This window comes from Etheostoma spectabile, unplaced genomic scaffold, assembly GCF_008692095.1.
Source record: "Etheostoma spectabile isolate EspeVRDwgs_2016 unplaced genomic scaffold, UIUC_Espe_1.0 scaffold00569554, whole genome shotgun sequence".
In the NCBI taxonomy this organism is placed as follows: domain Eukaryota; kingdom Metazoa; phylum Chordata; class Actinopteri; order Perciformes; family Percidae; genus Etheostoma; species Etheostoma spectabile.
In genome coordinates, this window is record NW_022605191.1 from 1 (window position 1) to 12,263 (window position 12,263).

General features: G+C 40.6%; 1 non-coding gene across 1 annotated transcript; it reads right to left on the reverse strand.

Moving 5' to 3' along the window:
• Positions 1–4,704: 4,704 nt before the first annotated feature.
• On the reverse strand, positions 4,705–4,786 carry trnar-acg (transfer RNA arginine (anticodon ACG)). Its single transcript has one exon. It is a non-coding gene; the product is annotated as a tRNA-Arg (tRNA).
• Positions 4,787–12,263: the final 7,477 nt, after the last annotated feature.

Below are 12,263 nucleotides of genomic sequence, written 5' to 3' on the forward strand. Positions count from 1 at the left end.
CTCGTGCTGCTGGGCCGTGGCTATCATTATGAAACGGAACAGCCTCCCATCTGATTGGTCCATTCTCTGCAGTTCAACCATTCATTTTACTGGAACATTATTCATCATCTTAGTGCTCATGCTACTGAAGAAAAGAAGAAGAAAATGAGAACATGATGCCGCTTCCCTACCTGTAGGCGCTCCTAAACCTTCACCCCCCGTCCTTTCCTGGCTTGTTAATATTCCTGTAGTCCGGAAGTGTCCCCAGGTGTAAAGAATTCATCCAGGTTATGAATATTGTCCTGTAGAGTCCGTGCTAACTAGCTGCTAACTTCACGTGCCGACCTCGTTCCGTCTCCTCCGCCTGCACCGTGTTGCTGGGTATGTTTGTTTTCCTCATGTTGCTGCCTACACATTAAAACTATCCCCGCCTTTTCCGGTTTAGTTTTCATCCCGGGGCAGCCCCCGACGTCCAGCAAGCGCTCCCACCGTGGAGCCAATACGCTGCGTCATCTTTCTGAGCGGCCATCTTAGAAACAGCTCTCATTGGCTATCAATACGCCAATCATGCCAGTTGTAGCCAATCACGTTCCCTTTCCAAGGGTTCATAGCGTGATAGGAACATCCAATGGGAGCCTAAGCCCCGCCTCCCAGAGCCAGCATGCTCACACATGTGATTTATGAAAACAAAGCTGTTCAGCAGTGGGTTTTTTTTCTTCATGTCATCTTTATTGCAAAAATAGGAAACCGAACACTAATATAAAAGTATATAATACAAACATAATAAACAGAATACAATACAATTTTAGCTTAAGGGAAGCTTAAAGGCCGTTACAAAGATAATGAAGACCATATGTTAACAGTTTTAATTACCTTCAGAATCAGAATCAGAAATACTTTATTGATCCCCGAAGGGAAACTCTGTGTTGCAGTTGCACAAATAGTAGAAATATCAGAGTAGAAATACAAACAAAGAAATATAAGGAGTGTTGACATGTACGGTATTTACATAGTTACACGAATGTTACTATACATTATTTACATAATTACATAATTTAGGAATTGCAAAGGTGAAAAGTAAAATATAATAATAATAATAATAATATTGTAGTAGTTTAGAATTGCACACATTCAGGCCAGTGTTATTGCACAACGATTATACAGAATAATATTGTTCCAGTTTCAACCTCTCTGAGTGTCTTAGAGGCGAGGAGTATAAAGTTTGATGCCACAGGCAGGAACAACTTCCTGTGGCGCTCTGATGTGCATTTTGGAGAATGAGTCTATCACTGACGGGCTCCTGTGATTTAGCAGCAAGCCATGGAGTGGGTGCAGACATTGTCCAAGAGGCATGTAGTTTGACAGCATCCTCCTCTCTGACACCACCACAGAGAGTCCAGATCCACCCCCACAACGTCACTGGCCTTGTGGATCATTTTGTTGAGTCTGTTGGCGTCCGCTACCCTCAGCCTGCTGCCCCAGATGCAACAGCAAAGAGGATAGCACTGGCCACCACAGACTCAAAACCACCTCAGCATCGTCCTCAGCTGTTGAAGGACCTCAGCCTCCTCAGAAAGTAAGACGGCTTTGGCCCTCCTGTAGATGGCTTGAGTGTTCTTGGCCCAGTCCAGTTTATTGTCTAAGTGCACTCCCAGGTATTTGTAGTCCTCCACAATGTCCACACTGACCCCCTGGATGGAAACAGGGCTCACTGCTGCCTTGGCTCTCCTTAGATCCACCACCAGCTCCTTGGTCTTTGTCACGTTGAGATTAGATGTGCTCTCTCTCCTGTGACAAGTCCCCCCCCCCCCCACAGCTCTGTACTCAGCCTCATCCGCAGAGTCATCAGAAACTTCTGAAGATGATAGACTCTGTGTGGTAGTTGAGTCTTGTGGTGTAGATGGTGAAGAGGAAGGGAGAGAGGACAGTCCCCTGCGGCCCCGGTGTTGCTGACCACGCTGTCTGACACACAGTGTTGCAGGCGCACATACTGTGGTCTGCCAGTCAGGTAGTCACAATCCAGGACACAGGGGGGGGATCCACCTCATTGTTCCTCTATTAAATCAGAGCTGTAGTTACGTACGTAAAAAGGCAAAAAGTGGAAGATTAACTCAAGAAGTGTTAATACAGATGAGCAAGTACAGCTGTCTCTGTATCTGTTAACCATATGAATCTCTGTATCGGTATCTGACGGGGCCAAACCCGGAAGTGGACAGGATTAGGCTGAATCCCATTTCTCCTCCCTCACCCTAACCCTTGCCCTTGAAACCAGGGGTGGGGAGGGTAGTGAATACATACCCCTATGAAATGGGACACCACTTGTACATCACCATACAGTATTTGTCACAAACTTTCCAAGATGCCGTCTCTGTCTGTTGGTTGTGTGGGTTTTGACAACAGTGGCATATGCATGTATATATTTATATATTTTATAGTTATTTTATGTTCACTTTGGTGTTGCAGAGGCAGATGTTTCTTATCTGTGTAGTACTTAGGTCTGTTTGCAATCTTATACACATGTATCATGTATACATACATGTACACAGTGTTGTTGTATATCTTTTTCAGTTATCACCGTTTTGAATGTCATAATGTTCACAAAAACATTTGTTGACAAAAATCTTCCTTTTATTGCTGATAAATCGACCATAACCAGCAAAAACATTACAATAAAATGATGTTACAGAACCATTATCAACTATTAGAACCATAACTAACATGTCATACATACACACATAAAAAGGCACTCATGTGTATAAACAAACAAAAATACACACAACACCACAAACAAACAAATTACTACAGCTGTTCTGATATTCCAGACCAGTCTGAAGCCTTTTGGCCAGTAACTCCCCCCCCCCTCACATATCATCAGTGTCCCGTATCAAACAAACAACAACATACAAGTGCATGAACAATGACCGAATTAATTACAAATAGACAATAACAGTACCAATGCAATAATGAATGGGTACAACATGAACACATGGAAAACGTTTTTAGGAAACGTCTGCGTTTTCAGCCCCAAAGTGGATCAGCTGCTGTCTCCTCTTGTGTCCTTCTGTGTCCTCCTGTGTGATACAGGGCGGTATATGTAAAGCACGTAGCGATGTACCGTTAATATTATATATGTAGCTATACAATCTATGCAATGTATACAGTCCATTCAAGGCGAAGATGTGGGGACTGTTGTGCAATCAACGGGTTCAATTCCCAGTTAGGGAAAGGTCAGACTTGACAGATAAATTTGAACGAGTAAGTTCCTGGACTTGATTTAGATTGATTTAGATTTGTCAAATTCTTCCTCATTAGTATAACACTAGAACCCCACACTTTTAACAGTACCATTTCTTTTAAATCAGACCCCCGACAGCGGATGTATCCTTTTGTCATCATTGATGGGTCATAAACACTTCATCTGCCTCTATCTCAATAACAATTCTTTTCAGTTTTTCAAACAGTAACTTGTAATGAAAATTACATTTAACCACTGATTTAATATTAATTATTCATAATAAGATCTCCAATGCCTCTCAGAGTATATGACTTCTGTATCTTTCCTCAGTGTCTTCTCCTTGTAGGAGACAACTGAATTTGTTATGACTTTGCATTTCCCACCAAGGAGGGCTCTGCTGATTCCACTCGGAAATCCAAACGACGAGGAAGCAATTCAAACAGCGGGGGTAAGTTAAGTTTCAATTCTGTTGGATAATTATTTAAATTGGACATTGAGATGGTTTGTGACAAATTTTGACTGTGATTCAACTGAGGATTCGGGAAAGTTTATATTTTGTTTTGTAAAACTTTGGTTGTGTACAAAACAGGAGAAAAGAGAAGCTAGTTTTTTTTTTCCATTCTTCTGGTCACACTTGACTATTCACATCTTTTGTCTGAAGTGCTCTATTCTGTCAGGGCTTAACTCTATCTCCCCCACCTCTTCTATTTTTTTTCTTGTTCTGTCTTGGCAAGAAAGTAGATGCTTTTGGGTTGTCTGTCCATCTCTACATCACAAAGACTTTATTGATCTGTGAAGGGAAACTCTTGAAAAGACTGCTCCTTTGAGCCGGATTAGAACCAGCGACCCAAGGATTTCAGATTCATGCTACAGTCTACAGCCCCTCCGCTCTACCAACTGAGCTATCGAAGGGCGACAAAGTATATGAAACACTTCCCATTGTTGTTGATGTAATAACACAGGACCCCCCCCCGAGGATTTTCTGACTCATCAGGGGCTGTAGGAAAAGCAAGGAAGGGCAAGGAAAAGCCAATAGCTACATCCCCTGAAGATTTTCAGATTTTTTTTTTCTTTTTTCTGAGATAGACTTAGATTTATCTTTATTAATCCTTTTGGATGACTCCCGCAAGGAAATTGAATATTACTGAATAAAAGAGAAACCTGGGTAAAACATGTAATGTTAATGTTGTATATGGCTTCAAAACCTGTAAATGCAACTGTTGTGGCTGAAATCAACATGGGCAAAATGCGTGCACTGCTATGGTATAAATCATAGTCGAAAAGTAACACACCTGTTGCCTTTCTGCTGGACAACACAACGTTCACTGCAAATCTTGTAAATCAGACTGAAAATAAATGCTAAGAGATGCATCACAACACGGCTTGCTTCCAGTACCATGAGAAGAACACAACATTGTTCATGAAGGCACATCTGCGATTTGTATACTGTGATGTGTCATTGTTTGCTACCACTCTTGAAGAATGCTTTTCATTGTTGGCAGAATTTGAACCTGCACAAGTAAATCCCAATGAATTCGTAGTCCATCGCCTTAACCACTCGGCCACAACAACCTGAACATCAGTTCTAGACCTATTTGCACAAATGTTCATGAACTTTTCAACAGGTTAGTAGTAGTCACCCGACACGGGCAATGTGCAAATCGTATTGCACTGCCTGTGTCTGTGGATCCTTGTGGAGCAGCTTGATTGATTGATATGCTTTCTTATTTGTAGCATAAAAGAGATCTAATATTTTATCAATCGGGTTTGGGCAATTACCCTTTCTGGTTACTTCTTGACAATAAAGCAAGTAACCACACAAAGAAAGCTACTGCAATGGCTGAATCAAACCCAGTCTGCTAGGAAGGAAGCTATGCTCACCACTATACTATACCACCATCGCTGGGCAAAGCTGCTTGTGTCCTTACAGGTTGGATTTTTCCTTTTTTAATTAATTAAGGCATTAAAATCAATTTCCAAAGATAATTTTTTTAGTGAGATGTGGAACCTTGGTTGCCACATTCCGTCAAAAATGTGAATACAGATTTTCCAGCCCCTGGTCAAAATAACAAGCAAGAGTGTGCGCAGCGAAGCGTGTGCTGGGCCCATAACCCAGAGGTCGATGGATCGAAACCATCCTCTGCTATTTCCTATGCTTTGTTTCAATGTCAAGTCTGTTGAAAGTATCAGGTGCTGCAAGTGTCTGAAGTGAAACCAGCAGGTATTATGGTAGAGTCTTTAAAGAGCTAAAAGATATTAGCTCCTGTGGTAATCTGACTGGTAGGTTTATAGAACGTAGTGGGAGACTAAGACCTCCTGTGACACAAACTAAGCGGTATGCTCTCTCTTTTATACCTCAGACTATCAGACAGCACAACAAGCACTTTAACAGTACATGTTTTGCAGTTTCTATTTTACAGTATTTATGTACTGTACTGTGTGGAGTATATTCATTGTATTGTGCTCCAGTTTTTATGGTGTTACGGCAGATATGAGCACTGTAGACATTTCACTTCAGACACTGCAGCAAGAGATGCATCGTTAAACATCAACAAACAGGAAACAGACTTATAGCTGAAAAAAGCATATGAATTAGCAGAGGATGGTTTCAATCCATCGACCTCTGGGTCATGGGCGCAGCACTTTTCCGCTGTGCACTCTGCTCTGTTAGTTGGACTGGAAAATCTGTGATTCACATATCGAGAGAAGGTTTGGGAACCTCTGGCAACCAAGGTTCCAACATCATCAACCCAAAGGATTTCTAGTCCATCGCCTTAAACACTCGACCACGATAACCCAAAAAGTGGTGCTGTACCTGTTTGCACGAATGTTCATAACCTGTTTGCAGTAACTTAGAAAACATTTCAGCATTGTTCACCAGTAATGGAGAAAATCCCTTTTAACATGTGTTAATGGAGGCCATCCTCCAGGTCAGCAACTACCCCCAAAAGTAGCAGTTACTGCATACATAACTCCAGTCAGTGCTTGTGTTTGGGTAGTTCTGGTGCTTTACTAGTGTTGGGAGATTTGTGAAATAGACTGTCTCTGCATTTACTCAGAGATATGTCTGATGATGAACTCACTACCAAGACAACCCCAAAGAGAAGCACTTATGACCCATAATCATCATTGTCTCCATTTGAGATGATCTGAATGTGATTAGAATGACATCCATCTTGATTTACAGTCTGTAGCATTGTCATGTTCAACTGCTCCAACAAGTAGCACTTACTGAATTCAACAGTCAAGTCAATGCTAAAGTTAGAGTAAGAAGAATGACTTACCAAAACAATCATTTACCCATAAACACAATCTAGAATGAACTATAAAACATTTTAGCTTTCTCCAACTAATAACCCAACGTAAAATAGCTGTTACTGTTAAGACTTTAGTTAAAATCCTGGTATTCAGTTGTCAGAAAAACAACCCCATAGATTAGCACTAGCATTAGTAGAATGAATGTACAGGCAAACTTGATGGCATTTCAAAACTTTAATATTCAAACAAAATAAATACAAAAAAGATAATGGTGTAATGCAAATGTAGTGCAAGATGTATAAAGATGTTTTTGTAAAGTATGTGCAAAATAAGTCACTGTTTTTTGTAGTATATATATATATAATATATTTAAAGAGGGGCTCCATGGTTCCATGGTCAGTCCTTCTCAGCTGGCCTATAAGAAATAAACAAAAGTTAACATGCAATACTAAGAATGAACACATTGACAAAAGCAATTTTTTAGTAACATCACGCCAAAGAACTTTAATTTACCGTCTGTGTGGGGCAAACTTCAGAACTCGCCCAATCAAATCCTCCGCTTCTGCAGCAGTCAGCGCAGGGAAGTTTTTCTGGCAGGCCGCTAGAGTAGAAGTCAAAATGAAGCAAAGTTGTAAGGCAAATTAAAACCTCTTGTCAGCCAAGTTAAGCACAACACTAATGTGAACAATAAAATAACACCTGCCTGTTATAACCCTGCATACAGCAAGGTCCTGGAAGGCTTTCTTTGTTTTTCTTCCCTGCAGGCTGTACTGTACCACCGAGGGTTTACAGGAAAAGTTGCTGTAAACATATAGCACAATTATACATATAGCTTGACAGTCTCATTTTGTAAGAAAGTCATTTCAGTTTAAGATATTGATTTATTCAATTATAGTGTTATATATTTATGTATGTTTCTATATGTATGTGTTCATCTTAGGGCAGGACTATGGCCACTTAATTACCATATTGTCCTCCTCTCCGGTTGACAAAGAGTCCTGTCAAACTCCTGCAGCTCGGTGACAGTCGAGCAGGGCGACAGCAGGAAGTCTTCAACAGGAGGAGCAGGAGGTGACAGGGAGCGCTTTAAGAGCTCATCTGTCTGATCCTTCAGATCATGGATGACCTGTTCCATGAGGTGCATGGATTCCCTCATGCCTAAGAAAAAAAAGTGTTTGGTTTAGTACTCAGTTATCATACACACACACACTCACGCATGTGAACAACTTGAGTCTTCTAACCTCTCATTTCCCTCTTCATGTCTGAGCCACCTCCCTCTGTGGGATGACTCACCTCCCTCTGTGTGAGTTCTTCTGTTTAAACAACAAAAACGTTATGTTACTCTATTTCCTTATCATTAAATTGTACTTCATTGCAAATGCAAAATCCTAAGCAACTGTACCTGTTGAAGGTAACTCTGGATGCCCATTGGCTTTCAGTCCCACGAGAAGATCATCAAGAGCAGAGTGCTGAATCTGGTGTTTTAAGGCCCAGTGTTGTAAGACGTTTCTGAGTGAACTTTGTGGCTTGCATTCCTCGCTGCAGGAGTCCCTGGTCTCATCCATAAGTTTGTCCATGGGCGTCTCCCACATTTCCAGACAAGTTGCAGAAGCAACGCTGCTGCTGTCCTCCTTAGAGCTGCTGGCATATTTACAGCAAGTTCTGCTCCTCTTCACACTCCTCAGGCATTTGCTGCAGTGGTGTTGTGATGAGGTGGTGGGTGGTGGTGATGGTTGTTGTTGTTTTGTTGAAGAAGAGCCCGGTCCAGTAGTAGCATCTCTCGTTGGCCCTCTTCCAGCGCTTTGTGTAATCCTGCCTATCTTTCCTTTTCATCGTGTACAATTGTACTGCAACAATGTGTTCCTGCTGAAATCAAATAATGTGCAGTGTTAACAACGCATGTGACAGGATTTCTAATTGCAGTTTTTAAATGGGAAGACAGCAAAATAAAATAAATTTAGTAACAGGTCTTATTTGAAAAAAAAAGAAAAAAACGCAAGCAGGTTGACATGACACAAAACACAGAATGCAGGCAAAGCATGTAACACTGGTTGTGGTAATTAGCTGGACCTAGGTTCAATCTGAAACATTGACCATTTAATCTCAGTCAATATTTTTGGCTGTAACGGTAATTAAATAATCATAGCATTACAATATTGTGTCAAACTCGCTATTTTTAAAGACACAATGCTCGATACAGCAGGAAACTTTAGCCGTGCTACTAGCTAGTTAGCAGCTGCTAGTAGCACAAAGCTAGCAGTTTCGTAACAGAGCTTCTCTGTTGCCAGACTATAACAAAGTGTCACAACCACACATCATGTAACTGTATCACTTACTTTTTCGTGAGAAGCGTTGTTGGTTGTTGGTTGTTGGTCACTGGTGTTGCCGTTGGTTGTTTTTCCAAGACAGTAAATGCTGTACTAGGCTCTTTTGTACTTATCCATTTCTTCCAGCCAATCAGGAACGTCCGTGTTACGTCACACATCTTGACGTCAGGAAACCTGGCCATCAGCATTTTAGAATGTAATTTCAAACTGAAATGGAGTGTTGCTCTCTCCGGTACATAAGTATCACACAATGCAGTGTGTTCACGGCATTGTCTGAACTGAATAGATATGAATAACCATTGTAAACGTATCACTTTGTAGAGGAGCAATCATGGTCACACAATGCTCAGACACGACATTGGAATGTCTACACATTACTATTCTGAATAGATATGAATACCCATTGAGTCAAACAAATCACTTCATAGAGGCACAATCAGTCACACAATGCTCATACACGGCATTGGAATGTCTACACATTACAATTCAGAATATAGATGAATAACCATTGAGTCAAACACATCACTATTTAGAATTTTAATGTTCAGACAGAAGCTCCATGCAAATGACTGAGTGTAATATTGCAACGGTACAGGAATAAGTTAAACATGATCTGATGTATCCTGACAGTGATAGCAGACCGCTGAAACACACCACTTTATCACTTTATATCTATACTTTTATCACTTAACACTTACCTGAAAACCATGGATATGTTATTAATGGCACTGGTTTGAATGAACTTTTGGGTGCCCTGTCCTCCATCTTGACGCAGACTACATGGTGTACACGGAAGTCAGGCAGTTCAGGGACATCTAAAAGCAGATGCTTCCCCTGTGAAACATTGTTTGTACTCTGATCGAACCACCTGAACAAATGTGAAATGAATTATGTTCTGCGAAAATCTTTTTATTCATAAATTCTTATTTATGTATTTTCATCAAATCAAGAACACATGTATTGTTTGTTTTTTTAGCAATCAAACTTTTTTATAAGATTTATTAAGCCAATCATTTTAGAGTGAATCTAAATGTATACTTCAAAAAGTCAGAACAACCAAATACAACCAAAAACAAGCAAACGGGAACGTTGTGTGAAGTACAGCGCAACCGCAGGGAACGTTACAGTCGGTTGGTTCTCTTAACGTTTAGAGAACATTATAACCTAGAGGGAACATTCCCTAAACGTTAGTTTTTGGTTTGGTTTGAACTAACCTTTAGAGAACCAAAAACTAACGTTCCCTAAATGTTCTGTGTTAGTGGGGATTTCACAATTCTTCCCAACACTGCTAAAATGAAAATCTGGCAGTAGAACTACCCAAACACAAGCACTGACTTTAGTTGTTTATGCAGTAAGTGCTACTTGTTGGGGTAGTTTTGCTGACCTCTGGAGTCCAGGATGTCCTCCATAAAGAAATGTTTAAAAAGAATATTCTCCATTAATGATTGAACAATGCTGAAATGTTTTCTAAGTCATTCCTATTACCCTAACTTTAGCATTGACTTGACTGTTGAATTCAGTAAGTGCTACTTGTTGGGGCAGTTGAACATGACAATGCTACAGGCTGTAAATGAAGATGGATGTCATTGTAATCACATTCAGATCATCTCAAATGGAGACACTGATGATAAATGGGTTCATAAGTGCTTCTCTTTGTGGTTGTCTTGGTTGTGAGTTCATCATCAGACACTAACACACGCGGAGCAAGTACATTTCAGCAGTTGTCCACCGCTAGCTGAATAAATAAAACAATGGGAGTTTCGGAATAGATATTCAGCACTATTTCTGAATGAGCTCTATCTGGAGGAAAAAGGAGTTGCACCAAAGAAAGTCACTGGACTTTAATTGAGCACTCATAGACTGTTAATGGCATACATTGAGATGATGGTTGTCTATTCATGAAGCCATTCATTACTTACAATAGACAAGACCACTGAAAAGAAGGTGGAGTTGAGTGGAAATTGCTGCATTAAGTATTTAAGATGTCAAATCTGTGTAAGGAACCACTTCCACTGCTTCTATATCACAACACAAAAGATGGTAGCAAACCAATGACACATCACATTATACTAAATCACAGTTGTGCTTTCATGAACAATATTGTATTATATCATAGGTACTGGAAGCCACCTGTCTCCACCAATGCATCTCATAACATTTATTTTCAGTCTAAATGCCCAGATGTGTTACAAGACTTGCAGTGAGCGTTGTAATGTCCAGCGATGGCGACACAGTGCTGAGCATTGAACCCCTGCAGCTTTCTTGAGTGATGTTACTTGCTTTATTTGTCATGAAGTAACCAAAAGGTTACTTGCCCAACCGATTTGATAAAACATTAGATCTCTGTTATTGTACAAACAAGGCAGCATATCAATCAATTAAGCTGCTTCCAAAGGAATCCACAGACACAGTCAGCGTGCCACGATTTGCCCTTTGCCCGTGTCTGATATTAATAATCCAATTGAATATTGACTTGCTTCCTGCTTCTTACAGTGCAGACGCCTTGCTGCTTGCTCCTGCCTTAGCTTGCATATTTTTGCTGATAATCTTGCTTTTCCTCTGAGAGAAACTATAAGAAGCGGCTCTTGGATACTTATAAATCACTGGACTACATACTTTTAAATTTTTCTGTGTGAGCGTGGCCTACCAATAGCTCAAGCCTGTCCTACAGTGACTTTGGCTAAGACTTCTGTTGGGCTTGCTGTTTGGCCAAGCCTATTGTACTTACAAATACAAATTCAAACTGCTAAATTCTTTAGTCCCAATATCATGTCTCAGACATTAGTTCCAGTTGAAAATGCAAATTGTTAGAATTGGGATTTGAACCCACGCCTCCAGTGGAGACTGCAATCTCAACGCAGCGCCTTGGACCCCTCGGCCATCCTGACTGACCCTACAGGGCATTAGGACCTGTCTCAAACATTATAATATAGTAAAGAGATTTGAACTCACTGGATTCAGGAGTGAGAGTCCAGAGTGCTAACAATTACACCATGGAACCTGTCAAAGTGTTGCAAGGGTTTGCTTGGCACTATCTTTCATAATATCCACATATGTGATATTAAAGGCACACAACAATCACAAGCGAATGTTTCTCAACTGTCAGCCCAAATATATGGGCTATTGTCCAGTGATGGTGGTATAGTGGTGAGCATAGCTGCCTTCCCAGCAGTTCACCTGGGTTTGATTCCCAGCCATTTCGGTAGTTATTTTTGAGTAATTTTGCTTGCTTTATTTGTCAAGAAGTAACCAGAAAGGTTACTTGTCCACCCTGGTTTGATAAACCATCAGATCTCTGTTATGGTACAAATATTGGAGCATATCAATCAATCAAGCTGCCTCCACGAGGATCCACAGACACAGGCAGTGCACTACGATTTGCACTTTGCCCTGTCTGGTAACTACTACCAACCAATTGAAAAGTTTATGAACATTTGTGCAAACAGGTATAGCAGTGCATGTAA